General features: G+C 36.8%; 1 long non-coding RNA gene across 1 annotated transcript; it reads left to right on the top strand.

Annotated features, from left to right (window-relative positions):
* The first annotated feature begins 454 nt into the window (after positions 1–454).
* On the top strand, positions 455–7,936 carry LOC141621958 (uncharacterized). The gene is made up of 3 exons (XR_012532803.1): positions 455–1,844; positions 4,677–6,028; positions 6,783–7,936. It is a non-coding gene; the product is annotated as an uncharacterized LOC141621958 (long non-coding RNA).
* Positions 7,937–11,652: the final 3,716 nt, after the last annotated feature.

Below are 11,652 nucleotides of genomic sequence, written 5' to 3' on the forward strand. Positions count from 1 at the left end.
GTGCCAAAAATCTCGGTGACACTCCCTTCTCGATACTCTCATTGTGCTCCAAAATCTTTGTGTCCAATAGTTTCATAGCTCTAATCTCCTTATACAAATCAGGTTCTATGGTTAAGTCACTAACCACATCTCTCTTTTTGGTCATATGAATTCTCATCTGTTCCACCTCCTCTCCTAGTCTCATCCTAGACAACACAGTGAACAAAGAATGCAATGACTTCTTACTCAAAGCATCTGCCACCACATTAGCCTTCCCCAACCCCCCCTTTTTTTATAAAATGTAAGTATATTATATCAAAAAGATAGGTCACCATACAAATGGAGAACGAAACCAATACATCGGAAAAAAATGAGGTTCGCTCCAACACAAAACATTGGGCTCATAAAAGGCCCATATCATAAGACAAAATCGGACGAAACATAAAAATTAGATAGAAACCCTATCCACTTTCCTATCAACAAAACTCGATTACTTTCCTCTTATAGAACAACCGGTGAAGCTGAAAAGACACTTCTCCTTCTTCATCGATAAGTTGTCACTCCCAATTAATCGTCGGATCCATATATCAGAACCCGTATTCATCTTGTATAAGCCTCTCGTTCTTATCTTCAACTCCTCAGCGGTGTTAGTGGCAAGCTTTTGAGGTCGAATAAGAGTGAACTCATGTTTACTAATATTCCATTGCTTCCAAACGTGATAGATGCATGCATTCATAACAACGTATATCATATATATCTTTGTTTCGGTCCCCTCCTCCTCAAGCTCTAATCAATAATGTCATGGGAAGGTAAGGAGATACCAATCCATTGACCCACCAGCTTAGTAACCTCTTTGCTGTAGTCACATTCAAAGAAAAGGTAGTCTATAGTTTCAGATCTATGGCCGCATATACAGCAGGTATCCTCTGTCCATATGTCAAGTCTATACAGTTTATCTTTAGTATTCATATTCTGCTGATAATAAATCCATGCTATGAATCCATGCTTTGGTAGTGACCATTTATTCCAGACCATTTTGTGCCAATTGATCTTCATTCCTTTTTCCCTTATGTAATCGTAGCCTATGGCAATTGAGTATCCCTGTCTAGTATTGTTACTCCATAGATTCTGTTGATATGCTTCTCTGAATGTCTCTTTAACATGACATTCTTTCCTCCAATACCAGCTAGATGAGGCTGGGGAAAAGTAAGTATACCAGTATTTGCCTTTAATGTAGTTGTGATTGACCCATTTGACTCAAAGATGGTCAGATTTAGAAATAATCCACCACAACAGCTTACCTACTGCCGTTTTGTTCCATAGTATGTCATCGTTTAGGCCAAGACCCCCATCCTCCTTAGGTTTGCATATTTTTTTTTCTCATGAGACCAAAGTTGTCTTAATATATTCAGTTCCACTATCCCAAATGAAATTTCTGCAAATAGCTTTTATTCTGTGTATTATTCCATTTGGCAAAATGAACAATGAGACCTAGTAGTTGTGTGGGGTTTTGAGAACAGTTTTAACTAGCATTAACCTCCCTGCATAAGATAGTATTCTAGCCTCAATTGATCTGATCCTGTAAATAATCTCGTCAATTAAGCCTTATAATCCATAGCAGAAAGTCTAGTAGTCTTTATAGGTACCCCAAGATATCTGAATGATAGTGAGTCCTCCACCATTCTTGACACCTACATAATTTCCCTTTTAATAGTGTTATTAACTCCATTAAAATATGCATTGGATTTATCCATGCTCATTTTAAGTCTTGATGATATAGAGAAGGTAGAAAAGGTTCTTAGAATGAGCATCATGGACGGCACATCTTCTTTGCAAAACAATAGCAAGTCATCTGCAAACATTAAGTGGGCCACTACTACAAAACTTGTGATGGACATCGGACTTTTCGCTATATGGACGTCGGATACACAACCGATGTAGAGTTTGGTCATGTCCATTGTGGATTAATGGACATCGGATTTTAAACCGATGTCCATTAAAATTTGCACATCAGATTTTTAGGAAAACCGATGTCTATTTGATCAATGGACATCGGATTTTTAGGAAAACCGATGTCTATTTGTTCAATGGACATCAGTTTTTTGCAAAAATCTGATGTCTATAATTATTATTTTTTATAAAAAAAAATATTACGTTGTTGCCCATATTAGTCGTACACATGATGACAATGCAAAATGATTCCATAATCAACAAAAAATATTTGTATACAATCAATTGGTTATCCAAAGCCAATTACAAAAAAAATTCATCTACATAATGTGTCAAATTTACTTAGACGACTAACCTATACAAAAATATAAACCGATATGTAAACTGACTAATTGTTTAAAAAAAAGGCCGAAGAGACTAAGACTACTTGGCAGCCTCAGATTTGCTCATCTCCCATTAGGCATATTACCAAGAGTATCTGGTTCAACACATCAAAGTTAACGAGAAAACAAAATATCAACATAGAAAATCCTATATAACTAACGAGACACATACATTACTATATTTTAAGTATCACAACTACTAGCAATACACTCACCTGAATCGTTATTGTCACCATGAACACTTTAATTCAGAAAAATAAGCATGAACACTTTAATTCAGAAATATAAGCATGAACACTTTATAATTCAGAAATATAATCAATCTCACAGTAAGTGCTTAATTATATCATTAAGCACATGATAATCAGATATCGTCACATGCTAAATCAAAGCCAGCGTAAGCAAATGATTAGCTGTAAACTTATTCGAATTCAAACCCCTTAAATTGATCGACCCTAATTAGCAAGTCTACCCATTTAAAGTTTGATACTTAAACACAACACCAATAAAGCTATATGTATCGTTAAGAACAATAATAAAATCCTACAACAACCTAATTAAGAATAGATCGAACAACCTATAAACCCTAAAAAAATTAAAACAAAATTTATGAAAAATGAGTACTTATTATCGAGAAACTGGCTGGAAAGAGGAGCAAGCATAGTTTTAAGGTTGAAAAAATCCCCTATGTGTACCTAATCAAACTAAGAAATGGGTTTTAGATACAACTCGGATATGAATAATGATGAAATTAAGCAAAGGGGTGAGAGAGCATACCAAGTACCAACTACATGACTACTCCACTGTGAAGGACTCAATACCCACAAATCTGGTCCAGCAACTAGATGGAAGGGCACCAGTTGGAGTACAATCGAAACTTTCTAGGATTGACCTGTATGTTGGATCAACCTGAAATGAAAAGTCAAGAAGAAGAAGATAGTTAATGCATTATCGGCGGGGGAATACAACATCATTAACCCATTAAATGTAGATACAATGACAGGAAAGCAAAATGAGTTAGGGTAAAATTGAAATAGAAACAAGAATAAAAGAAAACAAAGTGACCAAAGGATAAAGGACGAAGTCCAAACCGGCATCAATGTCATTGCTGAAGTCATCCTCTACTCCACACTAACGAGACTCCCCTTTATCCCGACTCTTCACCCAACGACATCCTCCTCCTCAATACTCATTACTCAATACTGATAGATTGATAGATTAATAGATTGATACAGAGAAAGATAAACAATTAATTAAAACCAAATTAAAACCCTAAAAAATTAAAATGAAATTGATGAAAAATGAGTACCTATTATCGAGCAACAAATATGCAAGAGCAATCGATAGTTTTGGCTGAAAGCAACTGGCACCGTTGGCTGTAAGGAACAGGCGCCGGTCTTTTTAGGAGTGCGTTTGGTAATGGCGATCGATGTGCAGTGAGGCGAGCAGTGGGTGCTAAGAAAGAGAGTGAATAACTAAGAGAGGAATGAAATAAAAAGATACGGGTAAAAAACTAAATGAGGTGAAAAAATCTGGAAAAGTAAGAAATCGGTTTTAGATACGACTGGTTTGTTAGCATATTTTAAGAAACCGGTTTTACAATATCAACGGTTTCTTATGTTAAGTGGGACATAATGGCGTTGGTTATTTAATTTTTTTAATTTATAATTTAATGATGATTTGGTAGGAAAGTGTATAAATTAAAGAAACCGGTTTTAGGTGGAACACGTTTCTTATTTTCTAATTATGAAACTGGGTTCGTAAAATAACCGGTTTCTTATGATATGAAACCGGTTGAAAGATCCAACAGGTTTCTTATTAGTGGTCTCTTTGACTTTTTTTGTAATAGTGTAATACAAATTATAACAAATCTACATAGAAAAATTGGGGGGAAAAGAGGAGGGAGAGAAAGAAAGAGTACAGAAGGTGATGTTAAGGACGAGGAGGGAGTACGTGGTTGAGGACGGGGTTGGTAGCCGGAGGGAGGGAGAGTGAGTACGGGGTTTTGGGAGTTAGGGTTTGGGAGTGAGAGTGAGGGAGAGGATTTGGGGAAGAATGTATGTAGTCGAAATTATAACTGATGGCAGTGAGGCAAATATTTTTGCCGCTTATAATTTTCACTTTAGATGCACATCGGTTAAATCTAATGTCTCATGTCCATGACTTTTATATAGACATGGGTTTTATTAAATATCACATGTCCTTTAAAATCAGAAATAATGGACATGTGTTTTTTAACGCAACCGATGTACATATAATTATATGCACATTAGTTTTTTGCAAACAACCGATGTGCATGATATGTACATCGGTTTTCTAGATAATCCGATGTCCATCGACTGATGTCCATAACGAGTTTTGTAGTAGTGGGCTATCTTCATAGGTTTGCATAGAGGATGATATTTGAACCCCCATTAGTGGTAGTATAATTGAGGAGTCTTGTGAGATACTCCATACATATATTAAACGAAAAGGGGGTTAGCCTTCCCTTCATGATACACAATTTTCATATCATAATCCCCAATCAACTCAATCTACTTTCTTTGCCTCATATTCAGCTTCTTTTGGGTGTAAATATACTTTAAGCTTTTATGGTCAGAAAACACTTTAAAAGTGGCTTCATACAAGTAATGTCTCCATATTTTCAAAGCAAATATAACAACTTCTAGCTCCAAATCATTAGTCGGGTAATTCTCCTCATACATTTTCAACTGTCTCGAAGCAGAAGCTATAACCTACTATTTTGCATCGACACTCACTCTAACCCATTCTTCGAAACATCAATATACACCTGTAAATTCTCACTTCCATAGGGTTAAACACTTTAGCCAATTTTTAAGTTAGCCAAGGTAACCACATTATCAAGGTGCACAACATTTGGTTTAAGTATATGAGAGGGACTGTTAATCCGGGTCTTTTTTTATCCTACTTCTTCACCATTGGTTCTAAAGACTTACTTTGCTGCAGACTGGGCAAGCTGTTAGATAGCTGTAAGTCTCTCAGTGGTAATTGTGTCTTTCTAGGCCAATCATTGATATCTTGGAAAACTAAAAAACAACGGACAATAAACAAAAGTTCTGGTGAGGCAGAATAAAGGAGCATGAGTTATACAACAAGTGAGTTGGTATGGTTGGACAATCAACTGAAAGATTTACATGTTCATTTTCCTTTACCAATCACTTTGCATTGTGACAAGAGGACATTACTCAGAATCCTATTTTCCACGAAAGGACTAAACACCTAAACGTGCACTGTCACTATGTTAGGATAAAAGTTGTGACGGTTTTCTGCAAACACAACACATCAGGAGTTGACTGTAGATAGCTGGCATCATGACTAAGCATTTAGGGACGTAGGAGCATAATTTCTTCTGTGCCAAATTAGGTCTTCATTTTCAAGCTGATGGTATAACTTAAAGGGGGAGTATTTAGATTAACTACTATTAGTAATAATTAACTAACTGGTATAAGGAAAGCTTAGTTAGTTATAGTTAACTAACTAATTATAATAGGCCGGTTTATATCTTCCTCCTTGTTTTATAAATAGATGATATTCACAATTGTACTAATCTAATTATGTTATACTCCCTCTGTTGGAAAAAACTCCGATTGATAAGGAAGATGGACCGGTACAATAATAAAACCACCTGGAAAATTTGTTGGAGAGTCGCGTAATAAATCAGCTCTCCTCAAGACGATTCACGCCCTCTAATAATTGCAGAGAGTTAATAGCGCGTCGTCCCCAGGATAAAACCCCAACGATAATAATACTCTCTTATCTGCGTATAAAAGAGGAGAAGCTCACACACAAGGAACACTTGACAATTTGTAAAAACTTTGGGAGAATATTGTCTTTTTTAATTTTTGTAAAGATCATATGTATTTTCACACACACCAAAAAACTGTCCGTATAACCATATATATACACATTTGGTGGAGTTAAAAACGTCAAAGAATAATAACGTTACACAAAGATCAAAGTAAATTGTAGTATTAATCCCAAAAAGACGTTAGTCCACAAAACGGCAAAGCTATTTGAATATAGTAGATTTATTAGGCTATTAAGCATTAATAATCATAGACCAAAGCAATCCATTAGCAAATATGGTCAATGGAAAAACGTTTGTAACATTGAATTTGGAAATTAAATGAGAATGTTTGACCTTTAGTTTAGAAACGGAAAATCACTAACATAAATATATATATATATTTTTTAAAAAGAATATAAATCAAATATTTATTGTGTATTATTTTTGTTAAAATATATAACACCCTCCGTCCCGGTCATTTGTTGTCCTTTGGTTTTGGCACAAAGACCAATGAACGGGGAAGGGGTCAATTACTAAATGACAAGTGGAATAAATTGAGTGTTAATGATCAAATTACTCCTCAAATTTATTCTTAAAATAGAAAGGACAACAAATGACTGAGATACCCAAAAATGAAAAAGGACAACAAATGACCGGGACAGAGGGAGTATTCAATATATCAAATATATTTCTCTTTCAAATTCTCTCAAAATCTTCTTCATCATCTTCTTCTTCCATTAATAATCTTCACCATTCATCAGTGATATTTTAATTTCATACATCTTTATAAAAAGTCAACATATGATTATATATAGTAGTAAAACACTAGAACTTGTGCAAGTTGGTCATTGTTCACTATCCAATGTCGTGACCTAGATCCACGATGTTCTGTAGAATATTATACCGTCGAACATATAAATTGACGAGTTTGTCTTACTAATTAAGGTTCATTGTTGTCATTCTTTATAAAATATAATTTTTTTATTATTTAATAATATGTCCTAGATACTATATTTGTAAATTTACATGCCAATATTTAAAACATTTTCTATTATCTCAATGACATATGTATTTGTTTTTCAAAAATAATGATTATTACTCATATTAGATTGTACGGTTAATGTTTGCTAAAAAAATTGTATGATTAATGTGATACTCAAGAGTATAGGTGGCAGTTGGCTGCGGGTCACCGAGCCACATTATGATCGGCTGTGGGTTGGACATGGCTATCATTTTTGTGAAAAATAAGGGCTAGCTTATAGGACAGTTGAATTGACGGCTCATTATCAGGTCTTGTTGATACAAATTGTATGCTTGACACATTTACCCTAGTTAGCATGACCTGTACACACGACCCATAACTTATTGGCTCGGTACAATCAGTAGGCACAACCAAATTGCCACCCGCCGTTAGGCATAACTTTACGTAGTTCGGTTAACGGTTTGGCACTGATAATGATAATAGAGACATGATCTAATCTCATTATTATTCGGTACATTTTAGGATAATCTAGCATCTTGCATTGTTTGATTTGGGTCAATATTTTTTATTTCTAGTATTGATTTTCATTCTTCACATGTTGATACTTAGCGTAAAAACTTTAGCCATTATTTAGTCGTTATTGTTATATTTTTGTGATATTATAGCCACTACATTAAATCTAGTTGTTAACGTCATATTTAAACTGAAAATTATCATTACGGAGTAACCCGTAATTACACGTCCAATTATCCCGGATTTATGAGTCTAGGCACTTGAATAATCGCCAATGTTACAAAGTGAAATCAAAGAAAATGATCCCAACATAAAATAAAATTAACATAGGAAAAAAACTAAAATGAATTAGATTACAGAGAAAAATCGTTAGGAGCCCTTTTATCCTGGAGGAAACGTTCTTAATACCAACCCTTTGCTCTTTCAGTTCTGAGCCGAGTCATTATGTGGTGAGAACTTGGGTGGAGTCGGGGTAGGGGGAGGATACATTCAGAAGGAAAACAACATGGATGCCTTGATTGCTGTAACACCCCCTTCTTACCCGGTCGAGGTAATCGGGAGATGTCACCATCTCGGTTTCCCGAGGTAGTGAATCGGAACTACAATTAAGTAACATTTTATATATAAATGACATGTTTAATGAATTACATACTAATAAATGAATAAGAAGTGAGAACTATACATTATACAACTCAACTACCATCTATATCGTCTAACATATAGCTATGCAACTCGACTCCAAGTGTCTGTATCTCGTCCCGTCTCCCGCATGTGCCAAAACCAAACCTGTACTCAAGCTGCTCCCCATATGACCAGAAATATCTTATGGTTCATCACAGGCCATCCCAATTAAAGCAGGCAACAGATTACAAGCAACCAACACACGTTAGTTTCAATAATATAAATAATCATGAAATGGCATGTAAATATAAATGTGCAATGCAATACAAGAGTAAATCACACGGCCTCCAAAACCACCTTACCAGTACCAGGGACACACCCGGAGTACCACACAACTAGTGACGACACTGCATCACCGCCCACTAAACAGCCGGACCGCAGTCCGTAAAATAGGTACTCGGGATACACCCGTGGTACCGAGCCCGGGCGCTAACCGGACCTCTGCCAGACATTGTGGCACCACACGAGTCCCTTCATAACTCAAGCCATTAACGTGCACATCTCTCTTGGAGTGGGAAGCTCTAAGAGGCGACCCAAGCATAAGACAGTCTCCCAACCGCCTTACGTCTCATCAACAACCGCGTATCACCACCACAACCTCCAACAACCATCACAATCACATATATCAAAATCTGCAACACAATGTATATCATTTATGACTCCCTCACATTAACATGAACCATCAACATGAATTGAATGCATGTGCCCACAATCATATCGACTCTTCGAGTCACCATACCGCGTTACGATGTTATGATGCAACCTCAATAACATTGTGAGACTAACAACAATTGTCAACTCTCATGTTATTGTGCAACTTAAATGATAATATGAGACCAACACCAATTATCCATTGTCATGCCACAAGGAGATCCCACCAATATTATAAAACCAACATCAAATATCAATTAATCATGTTATAATGCGACAACATCAACAATGACATATGTAAACACTCATATTATTGAAACCGAGTAGGAAAACCCTACCTTTAAGTATATTCTATAAGCTACTCGAAACAAGCAAGATCTTGCTTCATAAAACTGTCTCATCCTACACAAATTACATAACAACTATCACAACACATCCTATATGCTTTTACCATGTAAAACCCCTTATTATTACCCAATAATTACCCATTTATAATACTACACATTTATGGACCTGGAGTACTCAGTCGAGTGGGCTGTACTCGACCGAGTGCATGGCTGGGGGGTTTTGGGCAGGCTACTGCCATGGGGACACTCGGCCGAGCTTGGGTGACACTCGGTTGAGTAGTGTGTACTCGGTCGAGTGCCCAGTCTGATGAGTTGTTTTTTCGCGGTTTGATTAAGATGATTAGAGAGATATAAAATGATTTTAAGCAGTTCATAAATGTCATTTGAAAAATCTAATAACATTTTAAACATCCTCTAAGCATCCTAATCACCGCCTAAGCAAGGATTCGTCATTTTGGGGATTTCCTAGTTAGCATTTTCATTCCAATCGCGTTAGTAAATCAATCATCATCTCTATTCATTTTATAGTTGTTCCAGAGGTTGTTTTAAACCCTAATTTGGGTAAATTGGGGAATATGATTATATAGTGATGAATTTTGATTAGTATTCCATGTACATCATTGTATAGGTGACGATTTTATAGAAGAACAGTTCTAGCCTGTCGTTGTTTCGCTATTGCTTGTAAAGTTGCGAAATAAGGTATAGTTTCCGTACACAGTACAATTATGTGGTTAATTGCATTGGGTGATATTGTGATTGTCGTGGCTATAGTATTCTATATTGTGATTGTGATTATCGAAGATGTTGGTTTAGATATTGTGAGCCATGTTGGAAGATGGTTTCACCCCCTTGTTTCATCTCTTGTGACTCCCGTCACAAGGGGGATGTGCACATTAATAAGCTTGGGTTAGCTCATTGCAATGAACGGGAATTTGATGTCCACGCTGCGGTTTGGCATCGGCAGGGGTGGATTACTTGTTGCGATGGGAATTCGGCTACTCGTTGCGATGAGTGCCATTTGTTGTTATGGAGTTTGGAGGATATTGGAGTATTGCTTGTATTATCTTGTGCTGCATATTCTTGTGTGTGGTTGTGCTTAATTGTGTAATTGTACTAACCCTTCAAATGTTTTCAAAACTGTGGTGATCCATTTGATATTTCCGGCAAATGGTGAGCAGTGAGTCTAGCAAGTGTTGATGTTTGAGCTTGCTTGCGGATTTGGATGGGACGCCGTCGAGGCATTGACATTAGCTTCCGATGTTGTTTAGTAGACAATCACATTACTCGTTTGAGACGAGTTGTATTTTATTTTCACTTTGAGATTTTGGTTTATGCAACCTTGGTTTAAACTTTATTATTTACATTTCCTGTTTCATTATGGTATCTTTGATGTATACTACCTCGAATAACCGAGATGGTAGTACTCTCATTTGCTAAGGTAGGCCTTGGTAAGGCACTTTGGTAGATGGGGATTTTACAAAGTGGTATCAAAGAGACGATTTTGGAACCTAAAACCAATGAACCAATGAACATAGGGTGTCTAATTAAAATGAACCCGAGTATAAGTTGTTTGGAGCTACCGCAACGGTTTGGGAAACGTCCTAAAACCGCCTCATGGCCCTTATGACTTCGAGCCGGTCACTTCGGGGATGTGTCATGGGGATTGTTTGCATGTGTATGTTATCTTACCTATATATATCGTCGAATGTGTATTCATATGATGCATGAAGTATTGTGAAGTGATTTTGTGAAATGGGAGTGAAGTGTATAACATGAGTTATTGAGGCATATATGGAAAAGTTGGAGTGTTTATTTCTGCGCATTTTGAGTATAGAAACATGTAAAATAGGCTATATGGTATATATATGTTAGTCAGGATATGTGTTGAGAGGTTGTTTTGCATGACTCGGCCGAGTGCGGCAGGGTACTTTAGCGAGTAGAGGGTACTCGACCGAGTTTTCGGGCACTCAACTGAGTGAGGTTTTTGTGATTTTGAAGGTGGCTATTGAAATGTGGTCACTCGGCCGAGTAGAGTAGACGCTTGACCGAGTGGAGCATACTCGACCGAGTGCCTAGAGTACTCGACCGAGTACAGGCTATATGACTTTTAGGCCAGCTACTGGAGTGTGAGCACTCGGCCGAGTAACACGAGTACTCGACCGAGTGGCGCAGAGTACTCGGCCTAGTACCTCTTTGGGCGAGAGATATTTTGTTTTGAGCCATAGGCTATGTGCTTACGGTTGTTTTGGTTATTGAAGCTCAAAATGCCGCCAAGGAGATCAGTTGTCATGGCTAGAGCCGCTAATATAACCCTTGAGGATATAGCAAGGTTGATTGAGCAGAATGATGCGCTCACTA

The sequence above is a fragment of the Silene latifolia genome, chromosome X (assembly GCF_048544455.1).
Source record: "Silene latifolia isolate original U9 population chromosome X, ASM4854445v1, whole genome shotgun sequence".
Lineage (NCBI taxonomy): Eukaryota > Viridiplantae > Streptophyta > Magnoliopsida > Caryophyllales > Caryophyllaceae > Silene > Silene latifolia.